General features: G+C 28.4%; 1 protein-coding gene across 5 annotated transcripts in view; it reads right to left on the bottom strand.

The window, feature by feature from the left end:
- Window positions 1-16,246, bottom strand: part of LOC108691814 — a 39,431-nt gene that overhangs the window by 18,737 nt on the left and 4,448 nt on the right. Inside the window, exon 1 of one of the 5 annotated variants that reach the window (XM_018199740.1) lies at window positions 4,277-4,494. The exons of the other annotated variants lie outside the window; for them this stretch is intronic. The gene's annotated coding sequence lies outside the window, so the exon portion shown is untranslated. Of the gene's footprint in view, window positions 1-4,276; window positions 4,495-16,246 lie in introns of those variants that run through there. 5 annotated transcript variants of the gene reach the window in all.

Genomic DNA, 16,246 nt, shown 5'->3' on the forward strand with positions numbered 1-16,246 from the left:
GTTGTTACCACTTTTTTTTCTGAGTGTATAAGACTATTATTATTAACATTATACACTTATTGCGCGCGCTTTAATTAAGTTTTAATCGTTATTTTTTATAAAGTATTATTAGGCAGAAAAAATTTTTAGGGAAGAAAAGATTTTTATTACGATAATATATTCAAAGTAACTTATTATGTTAAAGTAAATTAAATTCTTAAAATTTCAAAAATTATATATATAGTTAATGATTTACGTATAGTTATTTAAAAAAATTATATATGATTTTAGAATGTTAAAGTTGTATTTTTTTAGAATTATACTTTACATAAATATGTGTACATAAATATGTGTTTTGCATGGAACTAAGTAAAATTTAATTTATTGTTTCTCCCATAAAAGCGCAATTTTTATTCATCAGCAATCGTAATCATTCAGTTTTAATTGCAATAACTTTACAAAATAATTAACTTTAGTTGCAATAACTATGAAATTGTTATTGAATAAATTGTAAAATAATAATAATTTATCCAATTATGTACATTAATTCTGCACATAAAACTTGTGTAATCGTCATCTAGATAGTTGTTGTCATTATGTTATTTTCCCTGAATGAATATATTTTTGTAGTTAATACATAATTTACTATTTAGAGTTTTTTAATTCATCGATTGATCAATCGCATTTGTACGCAAATGTAATTTCATTCAGTAAAAATTGCATTTGCGTACAAATCCGATTAATCGATGAATTAAAAAACTCGCTCATAGTTGTTATAATTTATAACGATTTCGAATTATAATTTACAAAAATATGTGTTCATGGAATTAAAATAATTAATATTATTCTTCCCATAAAGTGCAATTTTTATTTGCACTTAGTTCTCTTTATCTTTAATTACTCGTAACATTTAATTTCTCGTAACATTTAATTTCAATTGCAGTAATTTAAAAATAATAAATTAACTTTATTCACAATAACCATAAAATTGTTATTGAATAAAATAATTTACCCAACTTTTTTTTGTATATTAGTTCTGCATACAAAATTTATATAATTGTTATCTATAGTTGCTATTATTATGAGTTTTTCTCTGAGACTACTTAAGATAAAAAATTAAGGTCTTAAAATAAAAACGAACTATGTATGTAATAGCCTAATGCTCTTCTATTTATCGTGATATATGTATATGTAAAATGTTATCGTGACATATGTATATGTAAAATGTATATGTAAAATGTATATGTAAATTTTAATAAATAATTGCTTGAATAGTAATAATATAACATTTATTTACGGAAAATAAATATTTGTTAAATCAAATTAATAGTTCTTGTACCAAATAAATGTTTACATTTAATAAATTCAACTGGTACTATTCAAATAAATATTGTTATGTATTATAAAGTTTTAATAGAAACACTAAAAAGTGATATAAACTAGAAAATATAGTAATATTAATCACATAGTAATATTAACCAATTACAAATAATTAATATTACTACATTTTGTTAGTTTATTTAATTTATATTTTGTTCTTATTAAATTTTTATAATTTATAGTTACAAATTTTTATATAGGTATAGATAACTCCTAGGAATTTCAAAGTTACTGAATTTTTATACAGAACTAAAAACTGTGTTATCAAGATGCATTTCTTATTTACTTTTGTCTTCGAAGTTCGAATCCAATTGAATTGTGCAAAAAAAGTGTATGCATTTTTTATTGTATACTGAGAGGTCTTCTTCTTAGGAGAAATTGAACTCCGTTGTGTCCCTAATGATAATGCCGTGTACTACTCATAATCAGTATAACTTCAGTGACAAGATTTTGAATGTATTTTTAAAGTTATCTCAATAATGATTTAATTATATAATGATTTAATTATATAACATATTATATAGTGTGCTTTATTTAAAAAAAAGTGTTTATCTAAACTAGAAAAATTTAATTGTTATATCTTATTTTTATGAGGCCTAAGTAATTATTTAATGCAGTTGAGGTACTATTTCATTGTTAATTAATGATATACAAATGTCATAACTGTATCTTGACAGTGTTGTGTACTAAATTAGTAGTTATTATTCTATGAAACTCTAGTTATAGATACTATAATTATCAATGTTGCAAAAAAAAATAGTTATCACAATTATTTTTTTCTCAGTGATGAAAACCTTTTGTCTATAGAACTGTGCGTCACTTCTTTTTATCAAAAAGTATATTTTCATGTTAATAAATAAATCGTTTTATCTTATTTATGTAAAAGATTTTATCAAATTTATATCAAAAACTGATAACTTATAAAATCCGTAATAAAAAAAACTTACAAAGATAAAAAAAAGATTCAATGAAAGACTTGATTAAAAAGAATGCAAGAAATAATAGTACATAATAATAAAAAAATTTAATTGCAATAAAAAAATGACTCGTCAACATTGATGCGGTAAAACAATTGTTCTACTCTTACTTCTCCAAACGTGCCTGTTCAAATAATACGTTGTTCGTGAAGAACGCATAAAAGGATTCATTTCTGGGAAGGAAACGAGAAAACGATAAATTTTCGGAAGTTATGGTAACAGCGAGTAGGAAGCTTGTTATTATACTGACTGTTATCGAATGATAAGAACGTAAACAGGAATGAATGACTTCCATTCATAGATCAGAGATGAATAGCGCGTGGATATGTCATTTGCAAGAATGTCGCGCGCGATTGTCGCGACAATTCCGTTTACACAGTGCTGTATTTAGTCACCTCGAAACAATTATCGTCTTAAAAGGTAATAATGAATAAGCTATTTTACACGCTATTCGCCCACATTAATCTAATCTATCCGATTAGCTTTTTTTTCTTTCTTTTCACGAGAATACTACACTCTCATGTATCTTTCTTGTGTTTTTCTCCTCTCTGGAGTAGAAGAACGTGTTCAAGCGTGGATGTCTAACATGAAGTATCATTGAAACAGAGCTTACAGTTGTTGGTTTACGACGCGCGATGACATCGTACCTATGGGATCCTCAGCTCGCGACAACCCCATTTAGTTTATCTGTGTAACTCACGTCAAACTAGTACATTAAATTGCAAAAGGAGAAGATCGCGCGGAAAAGAAATGCAGTGTTTCTATGCGCTTCGAAGCGAATCGTTGGTCGGAATAATCAAGTTCTTGCAAGGCAGGATGCGAGAAATAAAGACGAGAATCTTATCCGTACTGTAGAAATTCAAAACTTGTTCCGTTAGAGGCGCCAGCATGTGAAAGATTTCGCAGGTGCAGGAAAATATGTATGTATGGATGTACTTACTTTCTAAATCTCTTTGAGTGAATAATGAACTCTCATTTCAAAAAAAGATAAAAATTGTGCGTCTTTAAAAAAAAAAATTTTCATCCTGCATAGCGATCGTGTAACTTTTTTCTTAGCACAGAAATGTGAAAAATTTTCGCTCTAGACAAAAAGATTCATGATCGCTATCTAGGATGAAAATATTTTTTTTATCGCTGAAAAAAGAATAGAAAATTTTCATTCTTTTGTTCATTCTAAAAGAATTAACTTTTTTTTCAAGGGTAAAAATATTTTCATTCTTTTTCAAAGATTAGCTTAATTTTCAATCTTTAAGAGTGAGACTTCACTCTTCAAAAAGTAACATTGACTCTACAAGAGTTTTAGAGAATATATTGTGCCACTTCGCGCGACGAATAGCATGAGATAAATATAATATACAATATGATTCATCGCATGGCTGATTCACGAAGCTTGATTCCTTATGCCCGTGTCATATTATGCATTAAAGATTAAAGATTGTGAATTGAAGATTAGAATTCTGCCAATCAGAATAAAACGGATTAAAATTAAAATTATCCGATTGGTCGAATTCTAATCTTCGCAATCCTCAATCTAATGCATAGTATGACACGGATATTAGATCAGGCCGGTCAGGTCGTGAATAAATAAGTCGCGAGTGAGAGATTGCGTCCGACTACAAGTGGAGAGAGTCACGAGGATTGTATAATGCACGTTCTTAGAAATAGGGGTGTAAATCTTAGAATCGCGAATCGATATATCAGTTGCGCTCACTTAATCTATTGCCCGATTATCGTTCACGATCGCACTATAAAGTGCAACATGTACGTAATTATCATTATCATACATGTATTTTTAATTGGAAAAAAAATACAGTTAGATGATGATAAGAAAAACGCGATAATGTGGGATTTAAAGAATAACAGAAACAAACACAGTACAAGAAATAAAGGATGAATTAAAACTCCACGTGACATATATCTCTCATGCGTACTTTTTGTACCTTCTTTTTTGTATGAACAGAAGAAAATCCGGGAACTGTGCGTCGACGCTTATGTTCGCTCATGGTGAAACGAATGAGATCCGGCAACGTTAGAGAGACAGCGATACTTGAATCCAGTCAGTCTGCCCTTTCAATGTGCAAAACACCCGACATCCTCCCCACCACTTTCGCGTTCCGCCCTTCGTAGTGCCGTCTGCAACGCGATACGTATACCTGCACCCCCCCCCTCTCTCTCTCTTTCTTCATCTCTTAGCATGTACAATTTTCAGAATGTAATTTCATCGCGTGAGGTAACAATGGAGCAATCAGAAGTTGCCAATTAATCGCGGTTATATTAGTTGTAACTTCGTTCTAAACATTTTAATCGATGCTCGGTTGACACACTTTTATATCCTTATATAAACTGCACTTTATTTCAAGCCTAATTAATACTGTGGTATTTTTCAATTTACATTACCTTTCAATCATCGTGTAATTTTAGTAAATTAATAAATGGGAGGAGAGAAAAAGAGAGGAAACAAATTTAAACGCGGCAGCTCTCAAACGTTCGAAATATTTATTTATAAAGTTATGCACATTTGTATTATCGTTTAAAGTGCTTGATATGTCGGTTGCAATAAAAGTTTCGAACCTAAATAATCCTTTTGTTTGTCAAATGCGAATACGATTTCCGCACTGTTAAAGTTATAGTCAAATTATATCATACTCAATTTTTAGAGTTATTTTTAATCATTTCTATTGCTATTGCTTCTACTCCCTATCATTAATTTCACTGAAACAATAAGATTAAATTGATTATTATTTAAACCAAGAAAATGTATTAAAGACTCAAATTTAGTTCATTAGTTACTAAGTTAATATAGACACTGTTTACTTTAAAACTCTAACTACAGAAATGATCACAGGAAAAAACCCGGACTTTTTAAAGCTCAATCCACTGGGTTTTATTGGAGTTTTTGGGATTTTTTTGATAAAATTCATTATTTGATACTTTTTTCACGTAATATTTAGTTTACGTTGTATTTATCATTATTTAATTAATATTCAGATAAAGTTAATTATAAAAGAATTTTGTAAAAATATTATAACAGTAAATTTGTAAGAAGTTTTTGTTTCTAAAGAGGGCTCAATCATGTAGAACATTATTAATTTTTATATGATCAAATTAATTTTTATATGATCAAATTAATTTTTATATGATTGAAATATAATATACTTTACGCATCAAGATCCACGGTTGGTTCTTATTCTTTATTATACCCTTTATTTATCTAATTTATTATAAAAATTAGGTGTAGTAAAAAGAAATCCATTATTTTTCCATTCAATTTCATGCAAAAATAATGGATTTCTTTTTACTACACTTAATATTATAATGATGAATTTTTCAAATATAAAAAAAATACTTCTGTAATGAAGATAAAGAGAGAAATAATGACATTATGTATATAAAATTACATACCTAATATTACATATATAAAATAATAAAAAACATTCTGGTAGAATAAAAAAATCAGCCCAAAAAGTGATAAATGTATATTACATATTTTATAGATATTTAAATGTAATTTAGATTCAAGTAAATTTTTACGGAAAGGAAACTTATAAAACTAAATATGCCTTTAAATAAAATTATATTACAGTTTTAAATATTATTACACAATATTGTATTATATATATAATATAAATACATATACATAATGTATATGTGTGTGTATATTGTGCGCGCGCGCGCGCGTGTGTGTGTGTGCACAAGGTGTATAAAAGTCTCAGACTCCTTAAATATTTTGAAAAGTAAGCATTTTTGAGAAAAATATTTCAGACAAAAGTTGTAGGATTTAAAAAGATCTATGATCACATTCATTTGATCTTGAATGGCGTCGCCAAGATCAAATGGATCTACAGTGATTAGTAAATCTTTATCAAATAAAATTGATATAATATAATATGTTAAAATTATATCAGTTCAGTTGATTTAGTATATCTGTATTCATTAAATATTTATAAATATGTTCCTTTTACGTATTACTGATTAAAAAATTTATTTTTCTTATATAAAATCCCAAAAAAATAAAACTTAAAAAAACTCAAAAAAATCTCCTGGATTTTTTTGAGGTGAGTAAAATAATGCCGAAAACCCTGAAAATGGATTAATTCACACAAATGGAAGGTAAGTAACAAAATATTATTTAGGGGAGAGTTGTCGAATGCGTATTTACTAATCGCCTAAATTGTACCTCATCAATAATTTATAATATTTATGTTATTTTATATAAGCAATATTTAATAACAATAATATATAAAATAAATGAGAAATGAGTAATAAGCCAAAATTTAATAGACTACGTCATGTTTTTTATGGACTTAATAGCGTTTTAAAAAATCAAATAGTTCTATAGCTAATAATAACATAATCGTCCAATTTTATTATAAATTTTTGTATTTTTATAAAAGAAGATTTATTAAACATTTACATTTATTCAGAATATTTTACATTCATTGTATGTATATTTGCAATCATCAAAAAGATTAAATCGATATTTATATAAAATCCAGAAAATTTCCTAAATCGTACCACTACAAGATAAGAGTGACAATTAGCAATAATAAAACTAATAATTGATATGAATACAAATGTCAATTGCAAAAATAAATTCGTTTTATTTTGACGTTCTTTCTTTTTATTGCAATGTAATCATTATTATTTAATGATTATGAAATACTTGAGTTTTTTCGATCATAAATTACTAAATTAAGTATTAGTTAATTATTATCTAGGTATAAATTAATTTTTTTCTATTAATCTAACATTTTTTATTTTAATTCATAAATTCAATACTTTCAAACGAAATACGATTTAAAAAACGTAGATATGATTTATATAACTGTTTATATAACTGTTGTCTAAATCATACTTTTTGCAACATGTTACAAAAAGACTTACAAATTAATTTGATATTGATGAAAAATTAAACTATAGAAATCAAAATCTTGAACGATCCAGCTAAATCTTAATGCTTGTATGATTCCTGTGTGAATTTATATAGATATCCTATTACGTATGTACTCCTAATAATGTTAATTATTAAGATCGTTTCGAAGATGCGAATAAGCATTAAAAATTTTTTAAATTGCTAGTCAATTTAACTCGTAATATTACTGCGGTAGTTTAATTAGTAAAGAGTTAGCATTTCAAGACCGAAAAATTATTTCAGCGCTTGTTTCTGGAGACCACATACGTAGTATATAAATTCATAAGCATCATTAATATCATTATAAGCATTAAGATCCAATTAGACCATTTAAGACTTTGATTTCTATATAGTTTGTGTTATCACATATTCGGTCCTATAATATATATTATATAATATATAATATTATGTAATATATTATATTGAAAAATTAAACATGTAATAATAAGTGTCTAAAATATCAAACTACAATTTCCAATTCATTTGCATACAAAACAATGTCAAGTGAAGAAAGTAATAAAAAATAGATTAAGAAGAGGTACACATTCGACAGCTCTTCTCTAACTCAAAAGATTCGACTGCCATTGCTTCTTTGATATATTAGGTGTAGTAAAAAGAAATCCATTATTTTTGCATGAAATTGAATAGAAAAATAATGGATTTCTTTTTACTACACCTAATATAACAATGTAAGTACCGATCTCTTGTTTTAATTGTCGAAAGTCGGGTGCAATTGTGTTCGGTGAACTCAATATCACACGTCGCATCGTAGAAAGCGTTTCATGAGGCTGCGAAATGACTCAAAGTCGTCTCGATTCAAAAACTTGCTAGAATAGCAGCTTGCCTGCCTTTCTAAAATAGCAGTAATAGTAATTATAGTAATTTAGAGAGGGGATCTGCGAGAGTTTAATCCCAAAGTATTATCGCAAAAAAATCTAGTGCACATATATACGTTGGATCTTTCTCTTCGGGAGAGATTCACGATAATGACGTACGCGTGTCGTGCCTATCGACGCACACGTGGTGTGCATCGTCTTACTGCTGAGAGGCAAAAAAAAAAATAGACTGGCAAAGAGAAAAAGTGCAACAACGCAGGAGTATAAAATACGAAACGAAAACTTGACCAAACGTTTGGTTTTCTTCCTTAGCACTTATAGAGTTTTTCACTGACAGAGCTAGTGCGCACTCAGTGCACATTAAAGCTGTATACTAACCTAATCTGAATAAAAGTGAAATATCTCAATTAATAAAATACAATGTATTTTATCAAATATCACAATAAAATATATTTCGCGGCGTTCTATATATTTTTTATATATTTTTATTAACACATTGTACATCTTAATATTGATTTGTGTACAAACGATTTTAAAGTGCACAGAAGTGCTAACAGCAATTTAATGTATTAGAACGTCTCCTCTCTCTTCCTCTTCTATATTCAGTTCTCACGTTGACAATCGTGGTGATTGAGTTAACCATCGATTAGCGTTAATTGAGGTTGGTGAAAGAGGCTCTAGTCCTACAAAGTCTTTATAGATATTTCCAAACACTCTTTTTTTTGTATTTCTTTTCTTAAAAGAAATTTAATATTCATAATTAAAGAATGTTTTCTTATATAATATTAAATTTTGTGAGGCTTACATGAGGCTTATTTTTCATAGAGTGACTTGAAGGAACAGACTTATACAATTTGCTTAAAAGCGCAGACGGTTTGGAAATAAGCTCTTCGATTTGAGGTCAACTCTGGCATCGCATAATTACTTGCCAAACATTCCGCGAATACGAGCATATTGTTATATACATACATATATGTATATATATCGACATTCCATGTCATCGTTTACAATTGAAGAATAATTCAGACGAGCAAAATGGTTCCTCTGCTTGTCGTAGAAATAATGAGAAAAGCGATAATGACATTTACACGGCATCCTTAATCGTAATTATGAAGCTGACCAATTACAGTCATTCCTTTCTTTCACTGGAATAGCTATGATTGATCAGTCTCATAACTACAGATGTTATTAAACCCGATTAAGGGTGCCGTGTAAACGTAGTTGATGAGAAAAAATATATATTTAAGAAATTCCAGATAATTCAAACTCCGGCTGGAGTAATATTTTCTAATAAATTGTTTTCAGTGTAGGAATGTTTATCACTATTTAATAATATCAAGTATTTTTTAGTTCAATATAAAAATATCAAATAAAAAATTATAAATAAAATATCGACTAGATATTTTTAACTTCATATTTACTCTTTATTTTCATGAATATTTTTAATTTTTAAATCTTTCTTCTTTGAAAATCTCTCTCTAATCAAAACTTATATAAAATATATATATGTGTGTGTGTGTGTGTGTGTGTGTGTGTGTGTGTGTGTGTGTGTGTGTGTGTGTGTGTGTGTGTGTGTGTGGTGTGTGTGTGTGTGTGTGTGTATAAGTGCATAAAGTCGATCAATTAAATGTCTCATATAAGCCATATTATTGAGATTTGATTAATCAGAACAATAAAAGTAATTTATTCGGATTGATATAATTTCATGCAATTTCAATTTTTAAGTTCTATTTACCTCTATTTCTTGAATGCACAAATTATACACGGCAAAGACACCTTTCTAAGAATTAGGCGTGATTAATGAATCATTTTGTATGTAAGCGGAACTATAAGAAAACGAAAATCCTTCTCTAATAAATATATTAAAAAATATTGAAAATAGTTCGTTATTTATAAGCTTTATTATTAAAAAATTGGAATTGTATTATAATTTTATTTAATTTTTGAAAAATCTGTTCATTATTCAATATATTCGATATAATGCCTATCATGCTTATTCATTTAGGATAAATATAAATAGTTTTTAAACATCTAAATATATTTATAATCGATATTTTTATTCAATATTGAATTTTATTTCAGTGTTTCAGGATGTTTATCAACATCATTATTAAATTGACGATTAATTTAATTTGTAGAATCATTTCACAGCATTGATCATTGAAATCAAAATCTACACTTTTGATTAATTTATCGTTGATTTTTTTCACACTGCTTAATTTATGTTAACTTGTTGGAATTTAAGAAGCTTGATATATTTTCTTTACAATGTGCTTAGTGGTGTTTACTTAACGAATTTCATGGAACTTTATTCTATATTATGTTAATTTGTGTTTAAGACATTGCGGAGATATTTATTGATTTACATACTGAGGAGGACCGAAAAAAATATATATCTTGGTTAATAAATAATTTACATACTACTACCATTGTATTGGCATTTCTCTTTTTTAATTTGTTAGATTTAGTCTTCAGAGAGCCTATAATTTTATTTGCTTTATTATTGTGATATTATTAGATCTACAAATAAGTTCCCTTTTTTCTTATAGAAAATTGATTTATTTATAAAAAAACCAAATCACGTGTCAATCTTGAAAATAATTTCCATCATTTTCGACACACTTTTGCCACCTCTCGGGCAGCTGGCGAATCCCTGCTCAAAAGAACGATGATAGTTTTGATTCAATAAATTCGATTATGGAATTTTCGAGTTTTTCGGGTATTTGAAAGTAACAACAAGATGCATAACAACAAATGTTATAGAGAATGAAAGAAGTGGCAATCTGTAGAGAAATCGATATTCTTCATATCTGGAGAATAAGCCGCATGATGGAGAATTTCCTAGCCCAAAAAGTATAGATTAATTCTTTGTTATCGCTGAATGAGGCCGTGCTTTATCATGCAGTAATACCTGTCACCTGAATTCCTTGGCCGATATAAAATCGTTTTTGTTTGATTTCGTCATTTAATCGCATCAATTGTTGATAACGCTCAGATGTTACAATTTCTCCAAGTTAGCAACTCAAAGTATAGTATACCTTTCATATCTTACAAATGCATAACAATACTTTTTTCGAGTGAATATTCAATTTTTGACTTTACAATTGATGTTGACTTCAGGATAAATCCATGATATTTTCTTTTTCTCATACAGGATTCTCATACAGGATCCACTTCTCATCATCAGTTGCAATTTTAAACAAAAAATCTTTCTGTTTAAATCTTAAACAACAGGCAAAATGTAGCATCTCGCTTTGTTTTCTGAGCACATGCGGGACCCAACAATCAGCCTTGTATTCTTCCCAGCTTCTGCAATGGGAAATCGCTTGTTAAGTGACACTAAATTGTTCAGCAAGCTTTTGTGTTTGACAAGGATTTTCTTGCAACAGCAATTTTGCTGATCCAATTCCTCTTCAACTTTTTTTGGTGCTCCCGAACAATATTGATCGGAAAGACTGAAATTATTCGTTTGAAATTTTTTTGTACCATCTTTTCACGTACTTTCAGATACGCATTTTCTCTTAAAGCGGAACAAATCATTTCTTTCGCTTCGAGAACACTTTTTTAATTGAAAAGCGAACAGAATACAATGCCTCACGTGGTTGCTCCGTCACGTCGTGTTCACTTTTAAGGTTTGTGAGATTATGTCGTCTAACAAGATTTCCATATGTAGTTCTTTTTTTATAAAGGTTGGTACTACGAATTTCCAAAACAGCGAGAAAAAGATTTTAATAATAAAGTTACAGTTGATTAATTCAGAGAGATCAGAACTTATTTGTAGACCTATTAGGTGTACAATTTTGCTTCCGCCGTTTTCCTATAGATGGCTTTAGGGGTAAGTGGTGGTTGAAATAAATAGATCATAGACGTCATACATAAACTTGGGCATCTGTCAACATAACCCCATAGAAACATTAGTCGATTTGTGTCTGCATCATAAAGTTATTCTCGATTGAAAATGTCAGTTTACAAGCCAAATTCTCGTCATTTGCGGGAGGTTTTAATTTTTTGCTTCAATATGAAGAAATCTGCGGCTGAGACTCATCGAATGTTCTCAAATACTTATGGTGAGGCCGCTATTAGTGAAAGAATGTGTCGTGAGTGGTTTCAACGCTTCAAGAACATCAAAGGTGATTCAGGAAGAAATCAAGGTGATTTTGACATCCAAGGTCATGCTCTGTATTTGGCGGGACCAGCTCGGCGTAGTGTATTATGAACTGTTAAAACTGCCTGAAACAATCACAGGCGATCGGTATCGAATGCAATTGATGCGTTTGAGCCGAGCATTGAAAGACAAACGGCCGCAATACAATGAGAGACACGATAAAGTGATTTTGCAGCATGACAATGTTCGACCCCATGTTGCGAAAGTGGGCAAGACATACTTGGAAATGTTGAAATGGGAAGTCCTACCCCACCCGCCGTATTCTCCAGACGTTGCTCCCTCTGACTATCACTTGTTTCGATCAATGGCACACGGCCTGGCTGACCAGCACTTCCGGTCTTATGAAGAAGTAAAAAATTGGATCGATTCGTGGATAGCCTCAAAAGATGACCAGTTTTTTCGACGCGGGATTCGTACACTACCCGAAAAATGGGAGAAAGTAGTGGCCAGCGATGGACAATACTTTGAATCATAAATGTATAACCAGTTTTTTACAATAAAGCCTCGAAATTCGGAAAAAAAACGGCGGAAGCAAAGTTGTACACCTAATATCAAAATATCAAGATATAAAAAGGTTTTGATAATAATTGAAAAAATTATGCCAAAAAATATTAAAGAACAATTTGTGAAGAGTGCAATCAATTTTTTTAAAATCATGTCTTTATGATAAAAAAAGATAAAAATAAGTAGTGTTTTGAAAAGAGGAAAACATGAAGTTTAAGAAAAAAAAATACGTTATATCGATTCATTCTAAAAAGTACAATTATTTGCGTGTGACTGAAATGGGGGCATTTTTATACATGCTTAGAAAAATGGAGGGTATTAATAAATATGGGTATTTTCTTCTTTAAAAAAAAATTGGAATGAAAATATTTTATATTAAATATATAATAATTTCGACAATATTTACTAACGATTTTATAACTCCGAAAAAATAAAGCGATCGTTCACCAAGATGCTTCTCTCACAAAAATACTTTTTTAACAATGAATATATGTTTTAATTATAAGACAACACATATACTTGAATATAGCTAATAAACAGGCACACTAACTAAAAACGAATTTTCATTTTCGGCAAAAATCTATTGAATTTACATTTGATGGGTTCAAGTCACCCAAGCCAAACTTTTGCATCACAATTAGCATCAAAACAACAACGAAACAATTGCATCACGGCGATTATAATAATAGAGAAAGATTCTAAGTTTTTTTATTCCCTTCGCTTCAACTCTGCAATATTAACTTTACAAAAATAGCAGCCAATTCAAATTTTTACTTGGATCCAAATCATCCACTCATATAGTTAAAGGTTAATATTTTGAATCCTAAATATGATCTAAATTGTTCCATTACGTAATAAATTTGAGAAATTTGAAATTAGAGTTGTAAAAAAGGGCAGCTTTCGCATGTATTTTGTCATATTACAACTATGATATATCATGTACTGCAGAAGTTTTACTGCAATCAAAGTATAAGTATATATATTGTTAGGGATTTTCAGACTTCAAAAAAATTTTTAGTGTCGAATATAGTTGATAACATATTCATATGTTTAACATAGGATTTATTGTGGAAAAGATATAAATTGATTTATTGATAATTTATAAAACAGCTTTAAATTGTCATTCATCTAAATTTAAGAGAATTTTTAGATTGCTGAATATAAATTCGATATCAAAATTGATAAATGATAGATTGAATATAGCAATCATGATTTTGAATTTTCAATTTTAACATCAGGTTTGTATTCAGCAATTTGAAAAAGACCCTTAAGTTTAAATAAACATAAAAACTATTTGGTAAATCAACAATTAACTAAGTAATTCATAACTATTCTTTAGTTGCAATAGATTCCATATTTAATTATGACTATTTTATTAATCATAATTGATACTGAAAAATCTTTTTTAAGGGCTGAAAGTTCTAACAACATAATTAATTATTATTGCAATACTTCTCCAGTATGTCACAATTTTAATATGATAAAATATATGAAAATAGTTCTTTTTTACAAACTTTAACTACAAATTTCTTAAAATTGTAACGTGATGGAGCAAACATTGGAAACTATGATTCTTATTCAGTGTCAAATTAAACTATAGGAAATGACTAGTCTCGTTCTGGTGATTTTTTATATTCGAACAATGTCGAGAAAAGAATATTCGGGTATTCTTTCACGCGTATGCAGCGATGAACTCGAATTTTTTCTAATGAAAAATTCCCATTGATTTCTTTTTGTACAATCGTTACCACGCGACATGCATATCATGTGATGCTCCAATTCTCGTGACAGATAGACCGATATCACGTATGCGTGACGGTGATAATTATCTGAAATTAATTTTCACACACATGCACACAGTTCGAAACTGAGCGCCGCCCGTGCTAATGGCACGATGAAGTCTCAGACAAATCCGTCTGAGATTTTAGGAAGGAATATAAAGATTTGCATAACGTACAGTGCATAAGAAAATTAACTAATTGAAGTCCTTTATTTCCTTCTTTTCCATAAAATGAAACAAATAAATCCGTTTCAGGGAGGGCCGACATTATTATTTATTTTATTCACGCTAAAAAAAGCTGGAGAGTTTTTTGAGTTTCACCCGCCAAAAAATTTGTGGATTTTTTGGGTTTTATTGGAAATGTAGAAAAATAAATTTTTAAATTAAAAACAAATAAAAGGAACATATTTATAAATATCTAATGAATATATGTATACTAAACTAAATTGAATTAATAATTTAATATTTGAGTATTTTTCTATTTATAATATCCAAATAAATATTAATACATTGTTCATAATATGTAGTGTCATCATTTTTCCCTTTATCTCATTACAGAAATGTTTTTTCTATATCTAAAATTTATCATTAATAATATTTTTACAAATATTATTCTCATATAATATTATTTTAATATGTAAATTAAATAAATATAAAATGAATACGTCACTAAATATTAAGTAAAAAAAATTTCAAATAATTAATTGTATTGTATAAAAAATCCAAAAAATCTAAAAAACCCTTAAAAATCCAATAAAAATATCTTCAAAAATACCCAGTGGGCTGAACTATATTTTAACAAAACCGGAATTTTTTCAAGCTCTGCTGAGTGAACAGGCAGTTTGCCTGAAAAAAAAAATACATTTTTTATTGTTTATGGAAATATACATTATTATAAATTTATGTATAATAAATTTTTAAATTTGTAATTTTTAGCAATAAATACGGTACTAATAAACTAAAATAAAGTTTAATAATATTTGAAATTTGAGAAAACAATTTTGATTGGCTACCAAGTACGTGACGTCACACTGCAATAAATCATCTGCAACCATCTGCTTACGTTGGAAGGCTAAAGTGAAATCTTAAAAATCTCTTTATAGATTAAAAATATTGAAATAAAATATTGAAATAAAATGTCAAACCAATTGAATCCAGGATTCATTAAAATCGATTTAACGAATTTATCATAAATAATTGTATTTATGGTTTGGGAATATATTGTTAGTGAGTGATATAATGTTCCAGAAGCTCGAGAAATAAAACTTTTTAAGTATATTTTTATTATTATATAGTAATTTTTTTTCAATTTTATTCTAAGTAGCATGAATAAATATTATAATCAATGTATCCATCAAGAGAAAAGGATACTGATTCCGCTATAGCGGAATATAACCTACAAGTTATGTTAGCGTCAAACGAGATTCTATTTGTATAGTAAAAGGAAGAACCTGAGCACAAAGTTCTACAAAAAAAAATTATACTGTAATTTGTTGACGAAGAAAAATAGTTCAACGCGTAGAATCCCTAAAAATGCATCAGAAGGTTAAAATATTTGAGAGCAAGAGTTTAAAAAACAACTAAATTTTTATTTCATAAAAATAATAATTCAATAAACAATCATTTAAATATCCTTATAAAACAGTCGCTTGCGACTTTAAACTACAAAGTAAAAAAAAATCCAAGATAAAAGTTGTTTTATATATGTATGTA

The sequence above is a fragment of the Atta colombica genome, unplaced genomic scaffold (genome assembly GCF_001594045.1).
Source record: "Atta colombica isolate Treedump-2 unplaced genomic scaffold, Acol1.0 scaffold106, whole genome shotgun sequence".
Lineage (NCBI taxonomy): Eukaryota > Metazoa > Arthropoda > Insecta > Hymenoptera > Formicidae > Atta > Atta colombica.